The sequence below is a fragment of the Chroicocephalus ridibundus genome, chromosome 12, assembly GCF_963924245.1.
Source record: "Chroicocephalus ridibundus chromosome 12, bChrRid1.1, whole genome shotgun sequence".
Classification (NCBI taxonomy): Eukaryota; Metazoa; Chordata; class Aves; order Charadriiformes; family Laridae; genus Chroicocephalus; species Chroicocephalus ridibundus.
The window spans coordinates 1,708,527-1,718,711 of record NC_086295.1 but is presented as its reverse complement, the minus strand read 5'-3'; the positions used below and the strand labels follow the sequence as shown (position 1 = coordinate 1,718,711).

The window sequence follows — 10,185 nt, the reverse complement described above, 5'->3', positions numbered from 1 at the left end:
GCAACTGCTAATCCATGACATAGTCTGTTTGTGAAGACTAATGCTTGAAAATTCGACTATGACCTTGCATTTATCTTAGTGCAAAAATATAACTGGAAGAACTAATATAACCAGAAATGTAGCTGGACAGTGCACTGTGTCATTACGGAGCTGAGAATTAAAGCTACGGAGAGAGAAAAAATGTGTTTTGGTGAGAAAGTCATCTCTAGAGTTACAATTAAGATGAAATTTATTGCCTCTGCTTAACATCTGTTTTATATTTATTCCTTCTGATAAAAAATTATATCCTGGATCCAAAGCTTCGGCCTCCAAAGTTGCAGAATAAATGTTAATTAAATATTTGATATAAAGTCTTTAAAAAACCTACTCAAATTATTCCAACCCAGCAAAATATAAAGGGTGGTATCAGATTCCATAATGAAGTCTTCCGGTCCCCTTGAACTCTTTGCATTTAATGTGAAATATAAAGGACTAACTTTTATATTTGTTTCCCTCTGGTATAAACAGACTGCGTAATGAGCTGCTGTGTGATAGAACTGAATGTCACTCAGAAGGCAACACATTCCCAGCTCACTGGTGGCTCTGCCCCTCTTAATCTTCACCTTATATCGGAGATGTTCTTCCCCTTTTTCATGGATGCTCATTATGTATCTGTTATTCATTCACTTTGCTGGGTTCAAATAAGTATGGACTTCTCGATATGACATAATCTACCGAAAGCTACCAGAGAAGTGAATGTTATTTGCTGAAAAGCCTCATGCTCCTGAACAGCTTGTCAGTCTGCCGGCTCCTCAGAGGTCTGTTTCCCCATTAGTGCACATTTCCCCAGTTGAAGATTTAAGGATTTTTTCCCACTGTCACAATAAAAAAGAGGAAGAGGAAGCAGGTGGTGTCATTTCTAAAGTCCAAGTGTTTTTAATGATCATTCTGTATTTCTTCAAGTGCAGAAATTTCAATTCCGATTAAAATAAAAAAAAGACAAGCCATTTACAGACAGGCCTCCGTTCTCCAAACGTTCCGCTCTGAATACACAATATGTTTTCCTGTAAAATGCATGCACCATATTTCAATATTAATTATATGCAGGTCTCTTTTGGGTCACATGCTAATTATATCTATTTAGAATTTATCATGCTACTTCCAATAATGTGCTGTCATTGTGTCCTGTTGTTTTTCCTTGCCTGAGGCAGAAGGAAGCTACAATAAACCTGAAAATATTGGCAAGAAACGTTCATTTTAAGACATATGGGGAAAAGCTGCACTAAGGGCCCTGTCCGAAGCTCATTGAAATCAACAGGAATCATTATATTAACCTCCAGGGAAAATAGTTTGAACCTGTTAAATGTCCACAGTTCTGTATGACGAGCTGTGTGCATCTTGCAGTATAATGACATGGTTATGCTACAACCATCTGCAAATAATCAATAATCAGCGTCGTGCCAGAGAGGATGTGCAAAGAGGAATTGAGCTCTTCTCATTCTGGGCTGGTTCGACTGGTACTAAATAGCCACGAGATAAAGAAGAATCAAACCCTCTGTTCCCAACCATCTCCAATAGAACCGTTCCCTAGTTAACGTGTGGCATTCTGTGATCACTGATCTGTGTACGAGGCAGTAACAGTGGGGTTTTAACGGCTGACAACTGTATGCTATTGGATTCGGATCTGTCACGTTTTTTAGATTTTGCTGTATTACAAGCGCTAATGATATCAGCACGTTTGCCAAACTTAGAGACTGTGTTTAGTTTCCTTTTACAATGACTGGGACAAGCCAGTCTGCATTTACCAACCCACAGCATCTTCTCTGTACAAGGAATACGGAGTTTTCTGCACAAGTCACAACGGAAGTTAAATGGCACTGCCTTCCTGCCACCAGCTGACGAACGCAGAGCCCGACTGTCAGCAGAGAACCTCACTGCATACGTGCAGTTATTAATGCTGAAGATTTGCATCTGCTTTCAAGAAATAGGTGCCTGCAGGACTGAACAGAGATAATGCACAGGACAAATGCGGGCACTGAAGATAAGCATCTTGGACAAAATTATGCCCCTCAAGTTTCATAGCCTTCTAAAGCGCTAGTGCTGCATTATTAGTCAGCAGCGACACGCACCAGAGAGTCAGGGACTCAGTCCAATATGCAGGACACTGCCTCATCCCAATTTCCATGTGTCCTTTTAACCCAGCTACTGCTGCTGTCAGTCCTTTTGCCTCCTACACCCTTCTGGCTCCCGGACGCGTCAGGCCCACGCTAGACACACCGCTCTCCCATCACTTTGGTGGTGCCTGTAAGTAGCCTGACTCCTAGAAATAAAACTCACAAGATACAAACGTGAAATGGCATTTACCTGTCTGTATCTCACTGTGATTTATTATTTTTTTTTTATCTATAATGAGATGTTTTCAGAATAAGAAGAAAAAATGTTAACATTTATCCCACTAACTGTATTTTTTTGCTGGTAGGTCTCAGCAGAGAGCAAACTGATATTCAGGTACAGAAAATGAATTAGCTGAAGCCAAATGTAATTTTATTTTGGTGGGCCAACAATCAATAGAGCAAATGCACAGTCATTTCAGTAATTGCCACAGCTTCATGACAAATACTTACTAGAAACTCACGGCCAGGCAGTCTCTTTCAGCATCCCGTATCACAAAGGTGCTCAGGACAAGAAGCAGTGTGTATCTTTAATATACGTGAGCTCAAATGTTCAGAGACACCTGCAAATTAAGCAACCACGTATGTAATTTTTTTTTTTTAATATCTAAGGTCACAAGTGAGATTGTCTCATCTCATCTTGTGTAAAAAACTTACAGTGAAAAAAGAAGTTTAGTCGGGGACTTTCACTTTAGTTACCTACGTAAAAGGTAGGAGGGCCCATTACATTGGTAAAACCACACAGGAAAACCTGGAGACGCCACTCCCGAGGTCTAAAGGCACAAGCCCACCTTCTCCTGTGGAGCTTATTGCTTCCATTCCTGCAAGATGTCATTGCTCTAGGATCCCTGTTGCAATTAGCTCTGCCTCACGAAGCTGCAGTAGCAGCAGGACATCCTGCTTTGAGAAGCGTTGAGCGACAGAGGGTTCCCCTGCGGGGTCTCTCGGCTTCTTTCATTCCTTCTGGCCTCTTGGTAGCCCAGGGGCTTTTGTTCCGCACAAAACACTGGGGGAATAGATGGAGCATTCCCACCTGTGAATGAAGGAAGGGATGTTGGTATTACAACAATGATCTGGAATCAGGCTGCCAAATACCTCCGTCCACAACTGGTTTTCCGAAGTTTAGATGGTCCGGGCTGTATCCTGTGGGAGCAGCTCAGGGTGCTCAGAGGTGCTGGATATGGATTTCCATCGTCTGACGAGGTGAGGAAGAACTCAGGTGTAGAAGTGATGCAGGAGAGGTGAAATGCCGGCAAGATGCTTTACAATTCTGAAGACGAAAAGCTACATCCCTAATATGAAAAACGTGTCTATTTTAATATGAAATGATCATGAGTTTTAACTGTGGTTCACCACAGCGTTTTGGACCCTTTTGGAAGACCGAATACTGCCCTGCTTGGGGAGATTTATGCCATTTTTAGGGCCTTTCAAAGCTCATGTAAGCCCTGATATTAGTCTATTTTTAAAATGCCTTTTAGGAAACAAAGGGCGGTGCAATCACCAATTGTGAGGAGGATTACAGAGGAAAAAAAGTAAAAAGCATATTTTTCGAATGTATATGACTTAGGAATCCACTTTCTCCTAATTTGCCACAAGAGGCTGCTTTGCTCAGATACTTCTGGATTTTTTACCAATGCCCATTTGTCAGTTTTCAGTTATGCAGATCAGACACCTGGGAAACTGAGAATGTCTTCATTTCCTTTTTGTTCTGAAAGAAGAAATATTCTTTATATTGTCTGAGGAAACATCCAAAGTATGAGAGAGACTTTAGATATCATTTTTCCTTCGAAGGAAAGCTATTCTTTTATATAAAGGAAAAAAAAAATCCCATTTGAAGAGTGTTCAATCAAAACAAACTTAGCCTTGAGTGTTGTTGGGAGAATAGAAATTTCTTCTGCCAGAAATCTCTCCTAAAGGCAATGCCTTCTTTAAGCATCCTTTTTCAAACGTAACAGAAAGAAAAGAGTAAGGCCTTTACTTGTACTATAATTAGCAAAGCTTACAAGAAGAAAGAGAATAAAATATACATATGTTTTTGCAGGGTAGGAAATGGAAAGAAGAAAATAATTCTGGTTGAAAAAAACGCAGCCCAGTCCTAATTGTACGTTAAAGAAACATTATCGTGTACCTGTCCCTAGAGGAACAACGTGACTGCAGCTGGTCAGACCCAAAGAAAGACACGGATTTGATTAATTTGAAATGAGAGCGAGAATGCCTACAAACATGCAAAGATACCTTCAAGCAGCGAGTGACTGATCACAACCTTTGGAAGCTGTTTTCAAACCTCCTGCTGTGAACGTGTAAGTTCAGAGTTACAGACAATTCCCAACACCTGAAACAGGAGCATCGTTAGCTTGGTTCAAAGTGTCAACGTGTAAATGCAGCCAGTACGCTTGGGGTTTTGACTTGTTCACAGTTGTCTCAATCTGGAGCAAAGTTATTTTAGTTGGCAGAGACTAGACCCAAAATATTCTGGTAAAACCTTCCTTTAGACCAGTCTTGCAGATGGTATCTTCAATGAACGAGATTCTCTTCTGCATCCAGGTTATGCTGCCCTCAGCAACTCAGCTGTGCTTAGTTTGAGCATCGTGATATCACCTGTGCCATCCTTTATACACCTGCCCGACCTTCCCGCTCCTAATGCTGATGGGTCTTCAACACTCCCCGCCGTGGGAAGGCAAGGTGCCAAGCTGGATGGACTGGCTCCATAGTTGTAAGGGTTTGCTCCCCATTTGAGATAATCCCTAAGGACCTGAGGACAGTTTATGCCTCTTCTGTCATGTCTGGCCACAGAAGAGACAGAATATTTGTCCCATTAACTAATGACCATGTCCAGAATAAATTCTCAAGCTTCCTTTGCCCACAAAGAGTATAAGACTGAATGTGGTCATTCGAGACAGCCAAGAGTTCATACTCCTGGCTTTCACGTTTGTTATTCTGAGTCCATACACAAAAGGGATAACGAATGTACAAAGTGCCCAAGTAGACCTATGCCTGCAACTCTCCAGATCTGCCGCTGTGGCTGCAGTAACTGTGTACACAATTGAAACACGGCTCTGTTCTGCAAATTGTTTTTACTAGCTAGCTTTACGCGTGGTTTTCCTAACCCATTCTTAACCAAGATTCTTCATTTTACACTGTGAGGACGTGCTGCATTTGTCCTTGTTAATTAAACAGCATAACTAAAATGTATATTGCAAATATAATAATCTGACTGTTCTTTCCTGAAATGGTTGTTCTGTCTACCAAGGAATTTTAAATTAAAAAAAAAATCCAATCTAGTTGTGTTTGGCCACATGTAGCCACATTAACTTAAAAAAACAAACAAACAATGACTGATTAGCGCTTAAATTTACAAAGTGTTTGTGATCTTCCATTTTTCTGCTCCCATGCTACTGAGTTTGAATGGCTTCCCTACAAGCCTGCACATAGCAAAGTATGAGTAAACATTTTCAGAATACATCTCCCACCCTGAGGATCCACACTTGATTTTGATATAAAATGTTATTAACTTTAGCTCCTAGTACAAAAGGTCTTGATCAATAATTGTTTCTACCTGTCTATCTTATTTCTGTGTATCTTCTAAGACACTTTTGGGCCACTGCCAATACATTTTGGTTTGTAAGCACATAACAGTGTATCACACACCTCAAATCTCTGTGGGTTTATTTTATCTTTTCATTAGGTAGAAGATGGGGTTTTTTATCTACATAGATTAGATTAGTTTAAGGTCACCCTGAGAAAAGAGAAAGAGAGAGGGAGAGGGAGAGGGAGAGGCGAGGGAGAGGGAGAGGCGAGGGAGAGGGAGAGGCGAGGCGAGGCGAGGCGAGGCGAGGCGAGGCGAGGCGAGGCGAGGCGAGGCGAGGAGAGGAGAGGAGAGGAGAGGAGAGGAGAGGAGAGGAGAGGAGAGGAGAGGAGAGGAGAGGAGAGGAGAGGAGAGGAGAGGAGAGGAGAGGAGAGGAGAGGAGAGGAGAGGAGAGGAGAGGAGAGGAGAGGAGAGGAGAGGAGAGGAGAACCACCTCTTCAAATCATTCTTACTGACTTACAGTCTAGGAATACAAGAAAGAAAACATGACAACCTTAAAGGGATCCTCTGAACACCTGCCCATACACTATTTCTTGACAGTTCTTCAAAAATACATTGTCACCATTCAGCCATAATACTCAAAAGGTCAAGTAGCATGGCCAGATGATCCTAAGTATCTCATTCAGTGTTTAATTCTTGAAGAAGCAAAATCACTGCATGATTTTTCCTTTATTCCCTTCATTGACCACAGCAGAAATACCACCAGGTATGAAAACAACACAGAGCTACAGAAGCTGGTATTTTTCTGATCTTGGAGTGGGCTATTTGCAAGATTTTGTAAGGTGATTCATAAATACACCAAAATAAGTAAAGGGAGGGGAAAAAAATCACTTGTTCTGTCATCAACCCAGTTAATATTAAACCTAAAGGCAAGGAAGCATCACCTTAAGGGTAACGACAAGCAATGTGACCCCTGTGAATGCCCCAGGGCCACCATGCTGTCGGCGGGGATGTTTAACACACCGCTGCCTGTACAGCCTCGAAAGCAGTCATGGGGCTGTGAATCCCACTGGATGAAGAGGGAGGTGGCTACCAACATACGGAGAAGGCCAAGGGTGTAAGTGGGAAGTGTGAAGACAGTCCCTGGTGACTGCAAAATCAGCGAAAGTTAGTTTCAGTAATGAATAAGCATTCTGGTGCCTTGGCAATCATTGATGGCTCCGTACCTCATCCGCTCATTCAGCTCACACTTCGAAATAACACTTTCTTGCTGCATTCCTTTACTGGTTAAAAGTCCTGAACTCAATATGTTTTCATCACCCATGGTGGATTACCTTAGCGACGATGCACCACAGGGTGCATATTTACTGATAGCTGTGATAAGGAAAATATAACTTGCTGCAACACAATCGTGAATACATTTTAAAACGACTCTCCTTTGGTAATGGAGAAGGAGCTGTGAGCACGCTGTCCACAGGCAAAGGAAGCGGGAGCCGCTCCGCCACCTGCGTACCTTTGAACTTCTATCTGGAAAGGACTGAGCAGGAATGCCAAAACGGAATAAATCGCACACAACAGGTCAAACATTCTTCAACTCATAAAAGCTATTTTCCAACTCATAAAAGCTATTACGATACTTTTGCCACAGCTACATTTTAGCTCATTTCTGGGTGAATTATATTCTCCTAGTGATCTGCATTCAGAACATTAGTAAAACATTAAAAATTCTTCAGGGTAAGATAAAAATCAAAGGAGTTTTTGAATGTTTGGAAAATAATGCAGAAAAAGAGGGAGCGGTGAAGAAGAAAAAGAAGCCTACTTGGAGGCGGCAGGAGAGGTAACTCCCCTCTCTGTTCTGGTTGACAAGGGAACTCTCAATTTCAGCGTTCATTCTACTCATTTAACGTTCGAGGCAACTTTCTGAGACAAAAAATAACACAAGTCTTTGAACTCTTCATTGTTGAGAGTTAGTCTCTGCCTCACCAGAAAGGGCAAAGAGCTTCCTCTTAAAAATGTTGCTACCAAGACACAAATATCATCAGTTGGCTAATTGGGTGGGCGAGGTTACGGGAGCAGGGCTCGCTCAGCAAGCACCGGCGTTGCTCCTCTGAGGTGCCTTAACCACAGATGAGACCACGTTTGTTCAAAGAGATGAAATCCACCTCTGTAGCGAGAGTCATACAAGTCCCGGGTGATCTTCAACCTGTAACCTCTAACTCAAGCTGCAATGGATTTAATTGGAACACAGTCCTGAAAAATCATCTAGCATGGATATGTTTTGAAGACCGTTATGCTTAAAACATTATATTTAAAAGAAGTTATGCAAAGTACATGATTTATGTTAGATTCTCTCTTTCTCATGATCCACATTGTTTCACAAGATCTGTGCTAAAGATGGAACTTTGGAGGCAGAGCGAGTGGGAGGCTGTGAATAGTTTATTCAAAAAAGTTAATTAGAACTGAAATTATTCAGCATTTTGAGTCAAATTTGGCAAAGAAGTTGGGCCGATTAAAAAAAAAAAAAAAGGAGTCTTAGGTGACCATTCACAAAACTAGCAAGGCAGAGAAGGCTGTGTGCCTGCCGCGGCTCAGTAACGGTGACACTCATCTCAGTACAGGGACATGTGGGTTCACATCTTCCTTCTGCTTGGTTCTGAGCAGCATTTTGGGAAGTGCAGCCCCCGTGTTCCAGGGGAATGCCTAAATGCCTGACCACTGGCCTACGAGTGACATCAGCAGCAACAGATTCAGATCTCTTATGAAAAGAAAGAAAAAACTGGTGATATTTTGAGTTGAAATATTCAACTGGTCTGAAACAAATGAAAGGTTCCAATTTTTGGTTTGGTTTGTTTCTTTTCAGTGAGACAATTTCGCTCCCTCCTTTCCCTTCAACTTACCCCTTGTGAGGCATTTACCTTTCTTTTCGGGAGGAGCCTCCTAATTTCCACAAATGGACTTCTCATTTATGGTCTTAAGTGGGATTCGTCTCACCTAACTTCAGATCCCTATCATGGAGAAAACACCTGTGAATCCTCCGGAGATCGCTTTTCTGGGGTCATTCATTAAGCTTTTCCATAGATCTGCTGTCCACAAAGATGAGTCCCAGGACGGTGGCCTGCTTTCTCCAGCAGACTATCGGGGTGACGAGCAAGGGGCGCATTTCCATGGGTTATCTGTGTTTGGTGACGTGAATCCCATCCTTGACGGGATCCCTTTTCCCCACCTAAGACTGATAATAAAAGCAAACATAAAACCCTTTCATAATCCCGTAGCTTTGCTCTGATACCAAGATACTTTAGAAAACAGACAAATTGGTAACTAGTTATTCGAGCCCTCCTTTTGATTTCATACATGCAAATTAAAAATACTTATCTGCTGTATAAAGACTTGGTATGTTTAAATAACTATTATCCTTTAAATATATTCCAGTGATGTAGGAATCATTATTCTAACAGATAGAATAGGCATTAAATCCACAGGGGAGTCATTAAAAGATGGCTATTTCTCTCTGTTTGACCGAAGCAGCAGTTGTAATGTATTTATTCAGGATTTAGCAAATGGAATTCAATTAGAACTGAAATGGTGTTAAATTGAGTAATTCCTATTGTATTTGCCTGACAGACAGGAGTGGCATGACCTGAAAAGTTAAAAGGAAGAGTATTCAGCCAGGATCTCTGTGTTCTGTAGCACTTGTTGACAGAATGTCACTAAAGGGGAATATACCCTGCTTAACTTCTTAATCACCTGCTTAACACCTCTAGTAAAAAATAAGGACCAAACAACACTTATTGACATTATGTGATAAGGTCATACCTTAATAGGAATAATCTTCTTTATTCACAGCGGCTGAAATAGAGCTTAAAACTCATTGTATTATGGTCACGTTTGAATCGAGTGTTCTGATACAATTCCATTCCATGCAACAAGGAAGAATTAAGTATTATACAATATCTTGTTTCTCTGGAACAGTTGTTATTCAGGGACAATGTGATTTTAAGGTATGTGGCAAAATATTGTCTTTTTTTTTTTAACGCAGTGGGAAGGCATGTGCATTTAACACCTTCCGTACCAGTGTGTGTGCACTGATACACCACGTGGAGAAAGCTACAGGGCCATGTGCGACGCGGATGGCACGAAGGGGGTCAAACACTCAATTTACTGCGCATAAAGCAAGACGTTACATACGGCGTGGTGTAGGTGAGTGTCACAGACCAAGGCAGGTACGTGACTTCCCTATTTCTGTAAAACCTCCTCAATGCGAACAGATGGGGCTGGGGGGGCGTTTCCGTGCTGATCCATGGGGAAGGCGGCCTGACGCCACCCGACGCCAGGCGCTGCTACTCATCAGTAACGTTGCATCCGTTAGGGCATTTGCTTGGCACGCCTCATGTTGTGCGTCTTCCACACACACACAACATCGGTCTGGAAACGACACCCAGCACGTGTTGACCGCGGAGGAAAACAAAGAAAAATTACATGAGAATGGTCTAGTAAATTTATGAGCCTTGT

At 41.9% G+C, this 10,185-nt stretch overlaps 1 long non-coding RNA gene across 1 annotated transcript; it reads right to left on the bottom strand.

Annotated features, from left to right (window-relative positions):
- Nucleotides 1-303: 303 nt before the first annotated feature.
- LOC134522397 (uncharacterized) lies at nt 304-3,277 on the bottom strand. The gene is made up of 3 exons (XR_010073048.1): nt 2,850-3,277; nt 2,604-2,713; nt 304-1,043 (listed from the first exon to the last, which is right to left on the bottom strand). It is a non-coding gene; the product is annotated as an uncharacterized LOC134522397 (long non-coding RNA).
- Between the last annotated feature and the right edge of the window lie 6,908 nt (nt 3,278-10,185).